Source organism: Macaca thibetana, chromosome 4 (assembly GCF_024542745.1).
Source record: "Macaca thibetana thibetana isolate TM-01 chromosome 4, ASM2454274v1, whole genome shotgun sequence".
NCBI classification, from domain to species: domain Eukaryota; kingdom Metazoa; phylum Chordata; class Mammalia; order Primates; family Cercopithecidae; genus Macaca; species Macaca thibetana.
Window position 1 is genome coordinate 23,139,311 of NC_065581.1, and position 13,157 is coordinate 23,152,467.

General features: G+C 33.8%; 1 long non-coding RNA gene across 4 annotated transcripts in view; it reads right to left on the reverse strand.

Annotated features, from left to right (window-relative positions):
• LOC126953006 (uncharacterized) overlaps positions 1-13,157 on the reverse strand; it is a 204,104-nt gene that overhangs the window by 123,495 nt on the left and 67,452 nt on the right. For 3 of the 4 annotated variants that reach the window (XR_007725098.1, XR_007725099.1, XR_007725101.1), the window contains one exon: positions 9,348-9,898. The exons of the other annotated variant lie outside the window; for it this stretch is intronic. This is a non-coding gene — a long non-coding RNA (uncharacterized LOC126953006). Of the gene's footprint in view, positions 1-9,347; positions 9,899-13,157 lie in introns of those variants that run through there. 4 annotated transcript variants of the gene reach the window in all.

The window sequence follows — 13,157 nt, forward strand, 5'->3', positions numbered from 1 at the left end:
TCTATAATATCTCAGTGCAAATTTTACATAAAACACTATAGGAAAGTCTCCTCTTTCTAGACATTTTTTGAACTCTAAATTTGAAGAAGAAAATGTTAAAATCACAAAAAGTCATAAATAATGTGTGTGCATGCCATTTTATCAATACAATGAAGTTTTTTGTGTCTTTAATGTATGGATAATTTTTAAAGCTTATCTTCATTTTTTTCTTTTTCTTTTTTTTTGGTTTATTACTTGAGGAAACAGAGGTATCAGCTATTTAAAACTGCTTTGAAAATGTGAACCTAGTCAGACACTGCGCACTGAAACAGTGATGAGTCACAGAATAACTATGAAAAACACTGAATTTCATCTCAGGGCACCTGGGTTCTGGTCTACATTCTACCATAAACTAAATTTGTAGTCCTGTGTCATTCATTTTATATTTCTAAATATAAATTTCCTGATACACAGAAAGAAGCTACATATATTTCCCCTGCCTGTTTCACAGAGTTAACAGGATCAAATAAGAAAACATATGCATGTTATTATTCTCATTCTATTCCATATAAGGTGGACCTGAATAGTACCTTAATTGAGGAAATAAATGACTGTGAAATGCATGAGATTCAGAATCTGATTAGGCTTCCAAGGTTCTTGGCTTGCCAGGTATCTTACCTTTGCAAGTTATTTAACTTTATTAATTCTTTGTTAATGTGCAAAATGGGGATAATAACTTTATTAAATTTCTCATGCTTATGAGGTAATGTAAAGTGTCTCACAGGTAAATATTAGCTTTGGGACTTCAGAGCATGACTGCTGTGATGATGATTTCTTGCAATATTAAATAAGTGGTGAAACCACCAGTGCTTCTAGAAACCGGAAATATGTCTACACATATATGGGAGACTCAACAAAATGGACAGAAAAGTGAATCCAATTTTTTAAATTATTATGAAAAAAAACCAGTGATACATTTTAGAGATTCTATGTGTTAGTAGGTTGAGTTACTTATTTGTTCATTTAATTCCACTGTATCTTATTAAAACCTATATCCTACTATACTAAAAATTGGTTTGTAATATGTTTAAATAGCATAGTCAACAAGTAGAAAACTTGATTAAAATATAGTCATCAAAATGAAGAAAGGAGAGTATTAATGGTTATAGAAATTCACTGGCTAAATTGAAGGAGATGGGAAGAGGCCTAGGATACGATCTTCAGAGACTTAGTGTGATCCAGGAGAAAAATCATGTAGCAGGTGGATTTCTAGAAGATATACTCAAAAGTTAGCACTGTGGTACAGATTGATAACCATAGTTGAGAACTCTAATAAAATTCCACCACACTGATCAGGTTGAGCCTGTTCCTTGGAACCCAGAGGCTTCGTGACATTGTTCATAGGCAAGAAGTGATTTCAGATTTTCACATATTTCAGGATAAGATTAATTGTGGGAGAGTTAAAGAGTGGAGGGACAAATACAAACCCTTGTTGCTCCATCGAATTTTTTCTGAAAACATAATCTTTGTTTTGTAGCTTCTTTTTGATTGTGTTTTTAAATTTTGTTCCAGCTCTTTGTTAAACAAAATTTGAAAGGTTTTTTGGATCATGTGTTAAACACTGGATCTTTGGGAATGCAGAAGAAAAGGATATTATAGTTAAAGGAGTATTTTACCTCTCTGGATTAAGAATTGTTTTAAGTGTATTCTCAAATTTCAAGTTTATTAATTGGCATTGGCACTTTCTGATTAAGGTTTTCTCACTACTTTGCTTTCTTGAATATTAGCTATTATTGATACATCCTCTAAGACGGTCATACAAATGAGAGGATACCTAACCTGACAGAGTAAAACAAATAATTGAAGGAAAAAAAAAAAAAAAAAAAAACGTATCCCAAGTGTAAAATCTTATAAATTGTGAAAAGATGACTAGTAATCAAAGTGTCTGACTTACTCTTTATGCAAATATTATTGAAAATCCTGCATATGCAAACAAAAATTCTTTATGATAGAGATTAAAGACATACAGTGCAGTGATTAGTATTCTTTGTACACATTCAAACACAACAAGAATGTTATGCAAGCAAAATGAATTACAATCAGGGATAACGCTCTGTTATTATCATATCACTCAAAAACAGTACCGAGGCAATATAGCATTCAGGGAAATATGGGAATGTTGTGAGGCATTAGTGAGAGGCAGGAAGATTTCTAGGAATACGGTTTTATGTCATTTATGATTTAAAAATCTATAGGCAACAAACAAAATAAAACACAATGGAAATGATATACTAGCATAAGCATAATTATTTATGAAACAAAGACAGTTTTGCATACATTTTCAGGCCTTGGGCAAGATTGATCTTTTGAGGTCTTAGATCCTGAAGATGTATTGTAAACTATTCATAAAATTTTTTATCACAAAATAATACTGTAACTGATTCTGTTCTTGTTATTTTAGGGGGGAGAAAACTCCCATGCCTAAATTAGATATTCAATTTGGAAGCTGTTGGGGAATCTACTGTTTCTTTAGGGCAATGATATTTTTTTTAAATGCTAAGCATGTCTGCTAAGGAGCATTTACCCAAAAGATTTCAGAGTCACAAATTATATGAGATGCTGTTTTAGTCCATTTTGCATTGCTATAAAGGAAATATCTGAGGCTGGGTAATTTATGAAGAAAATAGCTTTATTTGGCTCACAGTTCTGCAGGCTGTACAAGACGCTTGCACCAGCATTTGGTTCTGGTGAGGGCTTCAGGAAGCTTCCAATCATGGCAGAAGGGGAAATTAAGCAGACATCACATGGCAATGGAGAAAGGACGGAAGAGAGAGCAGAAAGTGCCATGCTTTTTAAAATAACCAGCTTTTACATGAACTAACAGAGCAAGAACTCAGTCATTACCCAGAGGACAGTACCAAGGCATTCATAAGGAGCCGCTCCCATGACTCAAATACCTCCCACCATGCTCCACCTCCAACAGTGGGGATCAAATTTCAATATGAGATTTGGAGAGGACAAATATCCAAACTATACCACATGCCAAGGTTAAAATAAAAGATGGTCACATACAATTTCCTTTTGAAGATTGAACCATAATAGCAATTAAGGTAAAAATAATCTGCAATTAAGAATTAATAAAGCATTTTATTCTTAAGGGATTTCGAATTTTACTTAGAAAGAATAAATATGGCATTTCTGAAATCTACTCCCTTAAAAATGGCATACTGTGAAAAGCAGACTAGTTTATTTCAAATCTGTTGCCAAATAATTTAAAATCTCCAAGCCTCCCCATAACTAAAGCTTGAATTATTGCACCTGCTTTTGAGCAACTGACAGATCTATGCTACCTGAACTAATCTCTACTTTATCTCTGACTTGGGATTTAGAAATGTTGAAAGTGACACATGAAAAGGTGGGCATGCAATAAGAACTGTGCTCTTCATCCTTGAGCTTCTTCTAAAGTTGTCAGGAATAAATGCAGCATTCTAAACTACAAATTCATGAACTTAAAAGTTAGGCAAGAAAAGACAGGAAGGAGTGAGATTGTAGAAGTTTGGTAAAGTAAAATAAATAGGTATGTAAACCAAGAGTGTCTTGCTGAGCACTCAGAGTTTTAAATTCTGCATTGTCTCTGGAACAATTTTAAATTCAGGAACTACCTAATCTGGTCAACAAGATTGATTATTGCCCCAAGTATCTTCATATCCATTCAAAAAGTCAACATATTTCTCAGTTGCATGATGATGATGATGATGATAAGGATGATGATGATAGTAACAACACAAATAGTTTTATTTTTATGAAATATCTTATTTGACCTTAACAATAACACTGAGAGAGACAATGACAGATTTTGTCATTAACCTCAGTTATCTAAGGAGAAAGCTTAGATTAATAATGCACTGCTGCACGCCAAGGCCACATGAGTGAGATAAGTGACTGGAACCTGGTTATTATAACTCTATAGCCTGTACTGTTTGGTGGACACTATACAGCCTATCACTGCCTCACATTAAAGTAGACACTTCATCAGTTTTAAACTTTGTATACAAATAGAGAAATTGATGTGATGAAGGATATCAGCTAATATTTCCTCTACTATGTTTCAGTTTTAATCTATGTCAAAATTGAAGTGTGTTTATATTTAAAATATTCTAATTTTATATTTTTATTGATACATAATAATTGTACACATTTATGGGGTACATGTGATATTTTGATACATAAATACAATGTGTAATCATCAAATCAGGGTAACTGGGATATCCATCACCTCAAACATTTATCTTTGTGTGTGTTGGGAAAATTTCAAATCTTTTCTTCTAGCTATTTTCAAATATACTAACTATAGACATCCTATTCTGTCAAACACTAGAACTTATTTCTTCCATCTAACTGTATATTTGTACCCATTAGTCAAACTCTTTTGATCCCACTTCATTTCCCAGCCTCTGGTAATTATCATTCTACTCTCTACCTCCAATACCTCAACCTTTTTTTTTTTAAGCTCCCACAGAGGGGTGAGAACGTGGAATAATCGTCTTTCTGTGCCTGGCTTATTTCACTTAACATGATGATATCGAGCTCCATCCATGTTGCTACAAATGACAGAATTTCATTCTTTTCTATGGTTAAATAGTATCCCATTATATTTTTATGTACCACATTTATACATTCATCCGTTGACAAACACTTAGGTTGATTCTGAATCGTGGCTATTGTGAATAGTGCTGCAATAAAAATGATGGTGAAGGTATCCCTTTGATATTCTGATTTCCTTTCTGTTGGATAAATACACAGTAGTGGGACTGTGGATCATATAGTATTAATAGTTCTATTTTTAGTTGTTTTTGTTAAGCAACTTCCATACTGTTTATTATACTGACTATACTAATGTACATTCCTACCAACAGTGTACAAGAGTTTCCCTTTCTCTGAATCTTTGCTAGCATTCGTTATGTTTTGTCTTTACAACAGTAGCCATTTTAATTGGGATGATATATCTCATTGTGATTTTGATTTGCATTTCTCTGATGATTAGTGATGCTCAGCATTTTTTCATATACCTGTTTGCCATTTATATGTCTCCTTTTGAGAAATGTCTATTCGGATCTTCTGTCCCGTATTTAATGGGATTATTTGTTTTTGTTTTGCTATTGAATTGTTTTCGTTCCTTGTACATTCTGCAAATTAGTCCCCTGTCAAGTGAACAATTTGAAAATGTTTCTTCCTTTCTGTAAATTGTCTGTTTACTGTGTTGATCGTTTCCTTTGCTGTGCAAAATTTTTAAAAATTTAACAGGTAAGGTGATATGGTAAGGGTTAGTCGTTTATTTCATTCTTCACATATAAATATATAGTTTTCCTACCACCATTTATTGAAGCGAGTGTTCTTTCACCAATGTACGTTCTTGGCACCTTTGTTGAAAATCAGTTGGCTGTAAACATGTGAATATTTTTCTGAGCTCTTGATTCTGTTCCATTGGCCTATGTGTCTGTTTTCATATCAATGTCATGTTGCTTTGGTTAGTATATCTTTCTAGTGTATTTTGAAGTGATGCTTCCTGCTTTGTTATTTTTGTTCAACATTGTATTGACTGTTAAGACTTTTTTGTGGTTTCATACAAATTTTAGTAACTATTTTCTATTTCTGTCAAGAATGACATTGGTTGTTTTTATTAATTTCATTTTACTGTGGCTTGAAAATATGTAATTTTGATTTTTAAAAATTGATATAATTTTGATTTTTAAATTTTTTTGAGACTTATTATGTTGCCTAATACATGGTCTATCCTGGAGTATGTTCCATGTGCCAATGAGAAGAATGTATATTCTGAAGCTGTTGGATTAAAACGTTCTGTAAATGTCTGCTAGGTCCATTTGCTGTAATGTACAGTTTAAATTCAATATCTGTTAGTTGATTTTCTGTATAGATGATCTGTCCAATGCTGAGAGTGGGATGTTAAAGTCTCCAACTATTATTATATTGAGGTCTATCTCTCCCTTTAGATCTAAACATCTTTGTTTTATATGCCTGGGTGCTCCTGTGTTGAAAACATATATAATTAGAATTGCTATATCCTTTTGCTAAATTGATTTCTTTATCATTATAGAATTACTTTCTTTGTTTATTTTTACAGGTTTCAACTTAAAGTCTGTTTTATCTAAGTATAGCTATTCCCTTTAACGTTTGGTTTCCATTTGCATGTAACATCTTTTCACATCCCTTCATTTTCAGTCTATATGTGTCTTTACATATGAAATGAGTTCCTTTCAGCCAGACTATATATTTTAAGTGGGGAATTTAACCCATTTACTTACATTCAAGCTTATTACTGATACATAAAGACTTATTCCTGTTATTTTGTTAATTGTTTTCTGTTCTTTTTTCTTTGTATACCCTTTGTTTCTTTCTTCTTCTCTTATTGTTTATCATTGTAGGCTTTGTGGTTTTATATAGTAGTAATATTTGAGTCACTTTTCTTTCTCATTTGTATATCTGCTCCGAGTGAGTTTTATACTTTTTTGTGTTTTCATGATAGTATATATCGTCTTTTCACTTGCAGATGTAGGACTTCATTGAGCCTTTTTTGTATGGCCGGTTAGTGATGATGAATTCTCTCAGTTTTTGCTTATATGAGAAAAACTATTTCTCCTTCATTTTTGATAGATAACTTTGTAGTTTATAGCATTCTTGGCTGGCAGGTTTTTTGTTTGTTTGTTCCTTTTGAGCACTTTGCATATATCAACCTATTATTTCCTAGCCTGTATAGTTTCTGCTGATAAATTCATTGTTAGTCTGATGGGGATACCCTTGCATGTGACTTGATTCTTTTCTCTTGCTGTTTTTAAATTCTCTTTTTTTTTTCTTTGGCTTTTGACAGTTTGTCTATTATGCCTTGGAAAAGACTTTTAAGTTGAATCTATTTGGGAATCCTTGAGCTTCCTATAACTAAACGTCTATATCTCTTGCAACTTTTAATACTTGAAAAGCTTTCAGGTATTATTTTGTTAAATATAATTTCTATGCCTTTTCCCATCTCTTCTTTTTCTGAAACACGTACAATTCAAATATTTGGAATCGTGTGGTGTTTCATATGTAATATAGGTTTTTTCCTTCGGTTTAATCTATTTTATTATTGAATCTTTCAATTGTATGTTTTATTTCATTCATTGAATTGTTCAGTTCCAGGATTTCTGTTTCTTTCTTTTTATGATATATATCTTTGTTGAATTTCTCATTCAGATTATGAATATTTTTATGACTTCTTTGTATTATTTATCTATGTTCTCTTATATCTCACTAAGCTTCTGCAATATCATTATTTTGAATTCTTTTTCAGACATTTCATATATTTTGAAAAAATTAAAATCTGTTGCTCAATAATCATTGTTTTCACTTAGAGCTGCTGCCAAGTTTCCTTGTTTTTTCATATTTCTTATATCTTTATGTTGATACATTTGTATCTGGTATCAGCCAACTTTATAGATTAGCTTTGTAGGGAAAGACTTATTCCACTGATGTATCTAAAGTGTTGGTTGTATAGGGCATGTTAGTTTTGATTCCGGGTGAGCACAGTAGTACAGTCTCTGTGTGACATCTATGGTTGTATTCAGCATCAGCGGTGTCTTAATTTTTTCAGTGGCTTAGGCTATGGTTGTTAGTGAAGGCTGTGGTTAAGGCTTTGCTGGAGACAGGGACATCAGGTAGTCAGTCCTTGGGCCCCAGATGGCATACGTGGGCACTGGTGGTAGCAGGTTTGGGCAGGTTAATCTTTGGACCTTCAAGTGGCTTGCTCAGGTGCTATTAAGTGGCATCTGTGGGCTGGGCAGGCAGACAGTTTCTTGGGGCCCTGGATGGTGAGCACGGGATTCAGCAATCGTAGTTGTGGTAGTGCAATAACATTCAGGGCCCCTAGGTGGCATGCATGGGCACTAATGGTGGCAGTGATGGGCTGAGTGCTTCAGCCCCTAGGTCCCCAGGTGGTGCATACAGCTTGAGTCAGTCAATCTCCAGGTCCCCCGATGATGCATGAAGGTAAAGTTTGGGGCAGGAGGGGTCGGTCAATTCCCAGATGACAAGCACGAGCTACTGTGCGTGGGGTACTTGATTTCCAAGCACTAGGTAGCTGCCATGGGCAGGGTGAGCCTGTCCTCAGACCTCACGATGATGCCCAGTAGTGCCAGTCACCAGGCCCCCTGAAGGCATATGCAGATATGCAGCAGCCCTGCCGCTGGGTGTGGGTAGTAAGGTTGCTGTCATCAGTCCAAGACAGGCAACTCTCAGGCTCTGGGGAGGTGTGCTTCAGCTCTCTTTGTCCTGAGGCCGGCCTCCCTGGTGCACTGCACCATGCATTTCTTGGGTGCAAGACACTGCGTAGGCTAGAGTGCTGGGGACCTGGCTGCACTGCTGGGTCTAGTCGGCATTGTGATGCTGCAGCCCTCTGGGTGGACATGGAAGGAGGTCAGCAGAATTCCAGACATGTGGAGATGCAGGTACAATTGGGTTCCAGGACAGAATGTAGTCTGGTGAGGGCTAGGCTCTAAAAATGTCACTACAGTGCAGCTGCTTGGGTCTGGGGAGGTGTATGGAGCCCAGCACAAACACTCTCTGAAACAATGCCATTGTGTGGACTCCAGGCAGCTCCCTATACTAATCTCAGGATCTGCAAGGGTCAAGGGGCTTTCCCATGGCTAGGACTGCAGGAGTACGCAGAAGGAATGTGGACTGCTGGCCATCTCTTGCTTGCTTTTTCCCTGCACTAAGGAGTTTATCTTGGCTTTGAACCAAATCTAGCCAACCCAGCCTTTTCACTTCCCTCTCCTTTTTTGCCTCAGGAGTTCCCTGTCACTTCCCTGCTGAATTCCAATGTTCTCTCTTAGATGCTCTCTTCCACATGTGATTATCTACTTGCTGTTTTGGTTTTTCTTTGTGGAAGAGGCTAGTGCTGCGTGCCTCTAGTCAGCCATCTTGTAGGCCCCTTCCCAAGTATTTTATTTTTATGAGAACCATTGGCAAAAATTCTTTTTCCTGCAATAATGCTGTTTGAATTTCACCCTAAAGGCAAAAAATACCTCCTTAGTGTGAGATCTGAAATCAAGTTATAAATCTTTTCTAAAATATTAGCCTCAAAGATTAAAGCTAAAGACAGTAAATATGGATTCAGAGTCCTTGCTTGTTTTAACCCACCTAATTTTCTTAACTTTTCCATCATATACACTACACAATGTAAATTTTCAGTTTATCAACTTGTCAGGGAAAAGGATGGTGAGGAACAAAACTTAAGAAGCAAAGTAATGATCATCACAATCTCATCACAATTTCCCCCAGGTATAAAGCTGAGTACAACATATGACCTATAAAAATGTAAGAGGAAGTTCTATTGCTATTTGGTATATCTTACACCTTGTTTGAGTAATTAAAGGATATCGCCATAGTGTCAATTTTTGACCATTCCTGGTTGAGTTTTATTCTTGCCACAGCTCTCTCCTATTCAATCAGCTTCTCTCCTAATCCCAGCTGGTGTGCTCTCCTGGGGAATTTCATATTAGCCCCCACAAAAATAATTTAGGCAACAAGTTTTCCTCAATTAAGTTCACAATACATTTGTAAAATAAGTGTGATTAAATTTTGTGTAACATTTACTTGTTTTTCTAGAGAAACCTGGAAGTAGAAGGACTTGAAAAATGTATGATTAGTGTAAATGTTTAGCTTTACTATAAAATGACCCAGTGGGTTACTTGATATTAAAGGTTTTTACTGTTCGTTTGATTCTATTTATTATTTGTTTGTTTGTTTTAGTTGTTGACTAAGTTTGGTTCTAAATATAAAACGTTACAAAACAGTAATACATACTAAATCTGGAGTTTAACTTCTGGTGTATTCATCTAATTTGCAATCTGTAGAAGGGAAGCACCTGCTGGAAAAATACACAGATAACTGACAACTTCTACAAAATTATATCATAAGTTATGTACTAAAATATATATAAAAAGAACAGTGTAGTAAATCTCTATGAACATGGGGCTACATATTTGTTCTATAGGAGTTAAGACAAACAGCATGAATTCATCTGTAATCTCTTATTTAGACTTCATTGGAATTACGCATTTATAAAAGCATAGAAAATGTTCCATCTAACTCTACTACTTAAAGAAAAATAATGTGAATTCTCATCAAATGTTTATTATTAGTGTTGCTTTTCATTAGTAGTTGTGGTCAATAAAAAGGTTTATGATAAAATGAACTCCTATAGAAAGTTCAGTTTATTTTATATTTTAGAATTTTGCTGCATCAAAAACTACTTGAAACCAATATAATTTGTAAATATTTTCCAATGTGAAATCTACTTGTAATATTATTGTATGTATTCTAGGTTTTCCTTGGAATTTTTAGAAAAATTTTAATTTAAAATGTTTGAGATGTTCAAGTCTAATGATTTGAGAAATGCAGCCACTCCATATTGGCTGTTGTTCATCATGTTGTTTTTTGTTTTTTGCTTGTTTGTTTTTTGTTTTTGAGATAGAGTCACCTAAGATGTTTAAATTTATTATATCATACACTGATGAAGCAACAGCAATAACTATAAAGCAAGGAAAAAGTAATCAGAATATCTAAAGAAGCTCCTTATGACATATTTTAACAACCTTCCTTCTTATTGTAAGATGTGCCACAAGAAAAGGACCATAAAGGAAATGGAAGGCAATGCTAGGGATTACATATTTGATGTTAGACCCTAAATATGTGTGCATTATAGCATATTAAAAATCTGACCTCAACAAAACAGGTAATCTATTAAAAAATTTAACCACATCTATAATTACTGAAAGAATTGGTATGTTGAAAGACCCACAAAAACTTGAGGAAATTTTTATGAATCCTAAGGGAATAAATATAACAGAATTAAGACCTAAGAATGATATTTCAGCAACAGAGGAAATGCTTTTGTGATTACCAAGTATATCACTTTTACAAGTGTATTTTATTTAGTTGTATTTCCTAGTCTTATCTTTAAAATTTATTGAAGTAGATTATTATTTTTAACAGCTCTGCAAAGAGAGAAATCAACTAGAGTTTCATGATTTGAAAATTATTTTGCTCAAACAGCTTTATGTCTGTAAGAAAGTAAAATTTCTGAAATCCAATGTGATAAAATTGGACTTGCTGACACTCTTGAATTAATGTAAGGAAAACCTATATACATTCAAAGTAATTTAAATAATCATGATCTGTGCCTTTTCTTACACTTTAAGAGGGAAATGATGACACACTGCCTGTATCCACTTCCTAGGATGTGGTAAAGATTAATCTGATATTTTAAATAGGAATAGATCAAAAATGGATGGAGTTAGAGTATCAGAGAAATGTGTGTAATGTTATTAGGTAAAAATATATTACTCACTGAGATGTGGCAAGACTTTTGCTTGGCACTATATTTTCCATGAATTACTTCAGTTATGTAGGTAGCAATGATCTGCTTATAAACTTATAGCTTGCAGCCTCTTTGAGGGATTCTAACTATGCGTCACATTTTCTGTTCTTTGACCAATTCTTTTTAATATCAAAAGAACCTCCTGGAAAATTCACCTTAAATTTAATTCGTTGATTAATAGAATCTAAGCAGATCCTCATTTCTGTCTAAAACTGTGTAACTTAAATGCAGTGTCAGTCTTCCATCTGTATTTATGGAAAATTAATTTCTGAGATGAGCTGATACAAAGCAATTTTCTGTATTCAACTTAATGAATTAACAATGTGTTAGTTACATTATTTTCCATTATGCAAACTTATCAAATAGCAAACAAATGTCACAGTCACTTAAAACCATGATTTATTTGTATTAAATTCTAGTAATTCATTTTATTTATTGGTATTAGCATTGTATCTTTTAAAATTAGCTTTTATATGAACTTGTGACCTCCTGCAGAGATAGAGGAGGCAATGACCACATAGCTGATTCTTAGAGGTCTTTGATTTGAGATGTGGCACTCTGAGTCCAAGCAGCATAGTGAATAGAACTACTTTTGAAGCTCAACCTATATACCCATATTTTAGAAACAATATAATGAAATAAATCACTTAAGTAAATGTCTTGTTCAGTTACAGAGGAAATAAGGGATTAGTAAATAGTAAGAAATAAACAAAAATATTTTAAACGTTCCTAATGAAAATAAGAGCCAGACTGAATGTTGAAGATGATATTCAGTAGCAAAAGGTGAATGATTTTTAAAAATGAGTTACAAATAAATAATTATTAGGCAAAGACTCAAAAAAATGTTTAAAACTCTCAGATAACTAAACAGAAAATAGAAGATAAAAAGGTCAAAAAGAACTATTCAGAGTTAAAAGAGGTAGAAGAACAAAGTACAGCAGGTAATAAATTAAAATAAATAAGATAAAGTTTAGAATGGTACAGTCTGCAAATGAGAAGTTGATAAAGAGAAAAGAATTCAGTAAAGAACAATAGAAGTAATTGAGGCAGAAAAAAACCCTTACTTTAAAAAGATATACTACAGGCATACAACAGGCATACTATTGTATGAGACATACTATAGGCATACTATTAACATTCAATAACTAAATGACTAGTGGTTAATAATTTTTACCTCCTCACAGTTTTGTACAGTAGATTATATAGGAAATTTGATCCACTTGAATGACCTATGTGAACATTTTGATGCCTATGGTATTATTTTTTAGTAAAGTCTAGGTCACAGATATGTAACAAATCAATAACTCAATCCTAAGTCTTATTTTAAGTTAACCATTGACAATGCAACTCAATTGATTTATTCATTAGCCATTGTTCTGTATAGCTTTCAGAAAGAAAGTCTGCAAATAATTTCTTTCATATTTTTTAGGGCCTGAGAACATAGCAAAGGTGCTATTGGAGCCCTTAGAAGTACTCTATGCATTGATCATTCATCTCTTATTTTAGTGCCTATTACTTCCCCCAAATTTGAGGGGACAGCTACCATGAAAACTACAAATACAGAACAAACACAAATTTAAAATAACAACAATAATAATAACACAAAGCACAATGGAGAAAAAAATCTTTCCTAAAACCCAAGGCTTAATATAGCTTTCAGCCCCAAACTTAAGTTTGACTATGCTAGAAATGGAGGACAAAAAGGCACTATGTATTTTTACAGAAATCTCATCTAATGGCTAGC